Here is a 7,952-nt window from a genome sequence, read left to right as displayed (position 1 = left end):
CTACACAAAACATTGTTCCACCTCCTACTTTGGCGAGTAGCAATTGGGATCTTAAAAGCTTGCAAACAACCATCTAGATGCAACAATGGGTGTCTCTTTGTCCAGAGCAAAGAAGAATGAAGAAAATTGAAGATTCATGGAAACAATTAGTCCTAGCGACTGGTACACTCTGCAATGTGCAGCCTATACAACTATGAGACCAGAACTAGATGGTGCCTGGCTACCACTGTCAACCACTCAGAGGGGGCTCTATGTAGGAGATCCTGAATAGAGAGAGAGAACAATGTGGAACAAAACTCAAAATCATTTGGAAAAGGAAAAAGGTGACCAGGTTTGCTGGTCTGATAGAGCCTGGTGGAACCACTGAGACTATGGCCCCTAGCTGCCCTTCAGGTATGGAATTGAACCCACACTTGTGACTTCCAGCCAAACAAAAGATAGGCATATGAGTTGAACATTTACCTGAGGTAGATACACTCCTTGGAGAGAACAATCATGGGAGAAAGAGGGGCTGTTTATGCACAGGGAGACAGCTCAGGGAGCAGGGGTATATGGAGGGATGGACACAGGGAGGAGGTAGCTATTGGGAGGAAGTGAGAGGGGAGGTGTTTCATTGTGGTAAATTGTAGTCAATGTCATGAGACAAAGTTTGTGTGAACAGCTGCATGGAAAGTGAATTTGCTCTGTAAATTTTCACCCAAATCACAAATAAATAAATAAATAAGGGGGTGGAAAAAGATGAAAATTAATGAATTGGGTATTCATCCTAAGTTATAAAAAACAAGGTGAAAAAGAGTGTAAAGGGAAAGAACATGATATAAAGTAGATATTACTCTATAAAGGAAAAATAGAGAAAGTCCATAAAAGTAACATTTTCAGCTTTAGGTAAACTGCTAGTGAACTTCACCAAGAAAAATGAGAGAAGACATAAATAAACTCTAATATGAATGAATAAAACCAAAAAAATCTATTAATTATGAATTAATGTTGTTGTGTGCTTTCGAGTCGGCCCCGACTCATAGCAACCCCTCCTTGGGTTTCCGAGGCAGTATCACTATGGAAGTAGGTTGCCCAACCTTCCTTCTGAGGAGTGGCCAGTGGGCTTGAACCACCAGCCTTCTGGTTAGCAATCAAGTGCCTTAGGCACTATGCTACCAGAGCTCCCTATGAATTAATAAAGGGGCATAATTACAGAAGTTTGAGGCACACACAAAAAAATAGAAAATTAACCTTATTAACAATTTTATCCGAATACATCTTTAAATTGCAATGAAGTAGATGGATTTCTAGAAAAAAAAATCACTTACCAATATTGAATCAAGAGGTAAAAAACATTAAAAATCTTATAATTAATTTAAGAAATAAAGATGATAGTGAAAAATCTACAAATAAACAAACATCTATGACAAGTGAATTTTACCAGTATGTGCTACAAAATGTTCAATAGAAATTTAATTCCAATCTTTTACAAACTGTTTTAAGTAATAGAAAAAGAGGAAATACTCACCAACTTATTCTATGAAGCTAGAATTATCTTGACACCAAACTTAGCAGGCCACTATCACTTCACAGACATAGATGTAAAACTCTTAAAATATTATCAAGCCAAATCCTGTAATGTATAAAATGAATACATGACCAAGTTTGTTTTGTTTCAGAATGCAAAGTTTGTTTAACATTTAAGCATCCAATTCTATATATCCTTAAATAAATCATTTAAAGGAAAAAAGTCACAGTCATTTCAATAGCAGCAAAAAAGCTTTTTTAAAATTCAATGTCTACTTACTCATGAGAACTAGAGTATCTTTAAAAAACTAGGAATGAATGGAATATTTTCTTTAAGCCAATAAAATATTTGTACAAAAATTCTACAGCAAATATTATACTTAGTAGGAAGTATTGAAGGATTCTTTTAAAGATTAGGAACAAGATAAGAATGACTGCTTTATCTACTTCTCTTCAACATTGCATTGAGTATTATAGCCAGACCACTAAAGCAAGAGAAACAAATTAAATATGTAAGGATTGAAAGGAGAGAAATACAATTGACATTCTTCACAGACGATGTGTGTATATAAAATCCACAGGTAGCTACAGATAATTTATTAGAATTATTAAGAGAGTTTTGCAAACTTCCTGGTCCAAAATTTGTATATAAAGATCCATTACATTTTTGTACTTCAACAAACTGTTAGCAAATGAAATATATAAACAGATTATCGTTTCTAATAGCTTCAAATTATATAAAACAGCAAGAAATAATAACTTCGTAGAGATAATTACAAAACTTCAAGGCAGACTAATAAAGAAAACTGAAATAAATGGAAAGAGACACCCATACTTACGAGTTGAAGTTCTAATATTATGAGGATTCTGGTTAACCTGACAATGATCTCTGATTTCAATACAATTCAATCAGAATCCCAAATGGGTGTGTTTTTTTTGTTTGTTTTTGTTTTTTGACTTGATTTGACAACTGTTACTAAAATTTATATGGAAGTATGAACATTCAAGCATTGCCAAGACACACTTAATGAAGAAAAACATGATGAGAAAATTGACCCTTCAAATATCATTACTTATTATAATGTTACAGTAATTAAGAAGGTGTTGTATTGGCTTAAGGATATGCAGTCACAGTAATAGAAGAGAATGGAGATCTGAAATAAGGAAGTTCTTCACAACAGAGCTTGAATTGCATATTGGTGGATTAAGCATAGACTCATCAATGAATGGTACCTGAATAGATTTTATCCACATGGAAAATAATGAAATTAGACTAGCTTGTTCCATAAAAAATCAATGTCAAATGGATTAAAAACCTAAAATCAAGCAAACAGCAAGCCCTATGAAATGTTTAGAAGACAATACTTGACAATATTTTTGAAACTTGTGGTAGCAAAAGAATTATTAAACAAGATATAAAACTTAAATGAAAATAATGGAACATTTTATCACATAAAAATAAACTTATAATTTTCAAAATAAATCACATACATTCACAAGATGGGAACAGGGAAAATATATTTGCAATAAAAAAATACTGACAAATTGCTAGTATCCAGAGTATTTAATGTTTCTTTTTATACTAAGAGGAAAAACAAGATGAACTTAATATTGTTATAGGCAAAATAAATTATTGGGACTTTCACAGGAGAGAAAGAACAAACAGTATGTGAACATATGCACAGATTTTAACATCATCAGTAGTTAAGGAAAAATAAGACTACAGACCACAAATTAAAACCATAGACTATTTCACACAAACCAGATTGCAAAAATAAAAACTGGCCGAGATATGGAGCAATGGGAGCTCCAGTTCCCTATTGCCAGGAAAGTAGATTGATGCAGTCATTTTGGAAAAAATTTGACATTACCTGTGTCTTTTGTTCTATGGCCAGCAAGTAATTCTATCAGGTATCTACTCCAGACAAACTAAAGAAATAAGTGCAAGGCGAGAGACAACTACAGGACATTTATATCAGTTTTCTTCATAAAAATAAAATAAAAACAAAACAACAAAAAATCTGAAAATGAACAAAATGTTCATCAAAAAGGTACTTTAATTGAGGTCAATCCTCACAGTGAAATATTATAGAACAGTAAATGAATTAATTATAGAACAAAGGTAAACAAACCCCAGCTAATAAACCAGCTATCTATTTTGGTAAATAAAGTTTTATTGGAACACAGACACATCCATTCATTTATGCATTGTTTATTGCTGTTCTCACAATACATTGGAATTATTGCAGGAGAGACTGCTTGATCACCAAAGACTAAAATGTTTGTTAATTGTTCTTTTACAAAAAAATTTTAATGACTTCTGTTGTAGATCATTAAAGGAACTATATTTTCACAAATCACATGGGTAAATCTCAAAATCGTAATGTTGAATAAAAGAAGCAAACCATACGTGTGTGTAAGTGCTTGAGTGCACACAGAAAAGCATATATTATATTTATTTAATGTTTAAAAGAAAGCAAGAATAAATGATGTTTTCTTTAGGGGAATTCTATTTTTTAAAAGAAACATAGAAATGATTTCACCTAAAATTCACAATAGAAACTATTTGGCATGCAGAGGAAGGAAAGGTATTTGAAAGGGGCAGGTATGAGGTTTCTGGATTTATGATGATGTTCTGTTTTGGTAGAGGGCACCTAGCTCCTTGTGTTGTTATTTTTCTTACAATGTACATTTATTTTTTATATACTCTTTGTAATGTATATCATATTTTAAAATAAAATGTTTTATATTATACATGTAAACGCATGGTAAAATAAAATGTAAGTATTTTATATTATGCATGATATTGTTAAATGGAAGAAATAAAACAGTAAGTGTTATATTATCCCGACAACCTAAGGGAGACAAAAACATACCCACAGAAATGTGAATATAGATACATAGCAAAAAAGACTGTAAGGATATATAAATGATACATTGACATTTTAAAACAAAAATTAATACAATATTATTTTAACCTTATATATTATACAGTCCTATAAACATTTATGAAAGTTATAATTCCATTAAAATAATAAAAAAGAAACAAAAGCTATGAACTAGTACAGATAGAATGATTTCAACTATATAAAAATGTGCATTTAAAAAAGACTGAACGGAAATCATCTAAATGTTAGTACTATATGACACTATATGGTGTAATTAGGGATAAATTTATACTTTTCCCTAAATTTTCCTAAGTGTCCATGATGAATATGTATTACTTATGCAGTGGAGGGAGGAGAATAACATCTTGAAGAGTAGATTCAAATTTAAAATTTTTAAGCCTCCCCTGGCACCTTTCTCACCAACATCTTTCTACCTAGGTTTCCTTTTTCTCTTGGTTCTTGGTATTTCATTCATTCTTCTATGATAGCATTGTTACATTCAATTGTAATTATCTATTTATCAGACTGTTCAACTAGATTGTGAAGCTTTGTGAAGACAAAGATCAGACCTACTAATTTCCACATCCCCAGAGTCTAGCCCAGTATGTGGCGTATCTTAGTCTTTTGATACCTATGTGTTACATAAACTGATGTATAAAGAAGTGCGCTTGAGGTGCTTCTAGTCTGAAGGATAAGATCCACACCTCTGCCAGATGCCAGATATTCACACAAGTGTTGCCTTGGACTCACAGAAACCAGAACAAAATATTCAAATGAGAATCTAGATTCCAAAGCTATAGGGGAAGAGAGAACAGAGCTGCAGGCTGATGGAAACTATGAAGCACCCAGGTGCCCAGGCAAAAGAAAGACAGAAACACTGCAATGTGGGAAATGATAAAATATCCAGAGCTCGAGAAGTTAAGAGGCTGGCAGAGGGAAAAGACTATCAAGAACAATATAGAAAAACATGGATGGATGAACTAAATGTTGACATATCTTTGCTATCATTAAAAAGGACATAGACCATTAAACTTGAATAAGAAAACCTAACATTAATAATTGAGGCACCTGATTACTAGGGAAGAGCTATGTTCTTGTCCAAAGCCAGACTCTATTTTGATTTTTAGCATAAAACTGTTGCCTGTTATGTCTGTAAATTTCCACTGTGCTCTATTAGATAAGTAAGTTTTAAAGCAGAATGTGGAAACTATAACAAACAGTGGAATTTTAACCCCTCTCAGCAAACAAAAATGGAGGCAAAAATACAGTTTGTAAAGAAATGTTTTCCAGGAATTGCTTATCCAGAGGATCTTTTCACAGCATAAAGAATGTATAGGTAGCAGAAGACTTCTTGCTAGATTGGCTCCAGGAAATCTAGCAGCTAACCCTGTAGAATTTAAACTTGCTCTGGTAGCGTAGTGGCTAAGACACTTCCTTGCTAACCAGACGGCTGGTGGTTCAAACCCACCAGCCACTCCTTGGAAGGAAGGTTGGGCAATCCTACTTCAGTAGTGATACTGCCTCGGAAACCCAAGGAGGGGTCGCTATGAGTTGGGGCCGACTTGACGGCACATAACAACAACAACATTATCTTGTAGTTATATATTTTAGTTTTAGGTCACCATGATTGTAACCATGTATACTTGTTTTCTTTACTGGCTAAAAATGCTTTGTTCTCTTTGCTCTGTGGAACACTGTATTGAGAACTTCTCAACCTTGTGTTTCTCAATTCATGAATTGTTTTCTCTCTCCATAAAATGCTTTGCTTCTACTTTAAGCACATTCTGTGATTAAGTTCTATGACAAATTTGACTTAGTATTCAAATTATCAATCTGAGTGTGGTGGTGAACAGATCTTTTCTCTAAAATGATGGTGCAAAATGTATATGAACTTTTGGCATTTTAGAGTATTATTTCTCTTCAAAGTAATAATATAACAACTACTGAAAAACAAACAAAAAAAATGTGTGATGGAAATGTGAGGGAACTTAATTCCAAAAAGAATAAAAGAGTTGCCTAATATCATATTTAATTCATTGGAGAGCTAACCCCAGAACCCATCTTTCTTTACCTTGTACACTGAGTCCTTTGTTCTTGAAAGATCTCAGTATGGGAGGAAGAAATTCTTTCTCTGCTGAGATACTGATCCATGTTACATTGATACTCAGGAGTTGGTGAACCTTCTTTAGGATGGCATTTAAAAAGAAGAAATCACTGTATCTTGTTCTGAGTTGGTTTTGGTGTCTCTGTGAGGAGGCAGGACCATAGACTTGATGAGTGTTCCCCAATTTCTTTTCAGCCCTTAACATAGGTATTCACATCTTTAGGAGGGTGAGGAACAGGGGGAAATGGTGCTATTTGTATTTATTTTCCTCTACTGCATGTCTAGTGTCTATCTGTCTGGAATCCTCAGGCCTATCCTAATTCATATCCATTCACTGCTCTCTCTCTCTCTCTCTCTGTCACACACACACACACACACACACACAGAGAGAGAGAGAGAGAGAGAGAGAGACAGAGAGAGAGAGATTATGCCAAGAATAGTTTTCTAGAAGTAGTGGTGTGGATGCTCCCACATCACAGTCATATTGTTGAATAGGAGCAGGAAAAGGAATTTGACCTAGGATTGAGCACAGTAAATAAGGGGAGTCAAAGCAGCATAAAGACCTCAAAATCTGATTGGAACAATAAAGGCAGATGTTGTACTCTAAACATATGGGGTCGGTAGAAAGCAAAATGCAAGAAAAAATATTTGGTTACAACACATTATCAAAAAAAAAAAAAAAAACAAACTCACTGCTGTCCAGTTGGATCCGACTCACAGCAACCCCTCCTTGGGTTTCTGAGGTGGTAAGGAAGGTTGGGCAATCTACTTTCGTAGTGATACTGCCTTGGAAACCCAAGGAGGGGTCGCTATGAGTCAGGTCTGACTCAACAGCACATAACAACAACAATCACTATGGAAGTGGATTGCCCAGTCTTCCTTCCAAGGTGGGTCGTGGGTTTGAACTGCCATCCTCTTGGTTAACAATCAAATGCCTTGGGCACTGTGCTATCAGAGCTCTTATAACTATATGCTAGCCTATTTAAACAGTTCTCATATTTTAAAGTTTATCTATAATTCTCCATGGAAATAAAATACTGTCATTCTATAGATGGAGAATTTGAGGCTCAGAGAGACATATTGCTTGTTTTCCATCATGTGCTTGTCAAGTATGAAACACAGGTGTGTCTAACCACAAACCCCATATTCTTCTGTTGAATTAAAACCCAACTGAATAAATATTTAGGCAAAATGTTAAAATTAAAGAGTAGGAAAACAATAGCTTTATGAAATATGCCTTGTTAACTTAAAAGATACAAGGGTCATCAGTGGTGGTTGGCAGCCCTGGGATTATAAAGATTATCTTATTTGCCATCTCTCCTCCATGACTTTCAGAAAATTCTTTCATCATTTAAAAATAAAACTTATAAGAATGCTCTATTTCACTTCACAAGCACCAGATATTAATTGGCCATTACACAAGATTAAGGGAAATATGAAATTCTTAAGCTCAA

Source organism: Orycteropus afer, unplaced genomic scaffold (genome assembly GCF_000298275.1).
Source record: "Orycteropus afer afer isolate SDZICR_OR568_19922 unplaced genomic scaffold, OryAfe1.0 scaffold00193, whole genome shotgun sequence".
In the NCBI taxonomy this organism is placed as follows: domain Eukaryota; kingdom Metazoa; phylum Chordata; class Mammalia; order Tubulidentata; family Orycteropodidae; genus Orycteropus; species Orycteropus afer.
Note: the sequence above shows the minus strand (reverse complement) of the source record.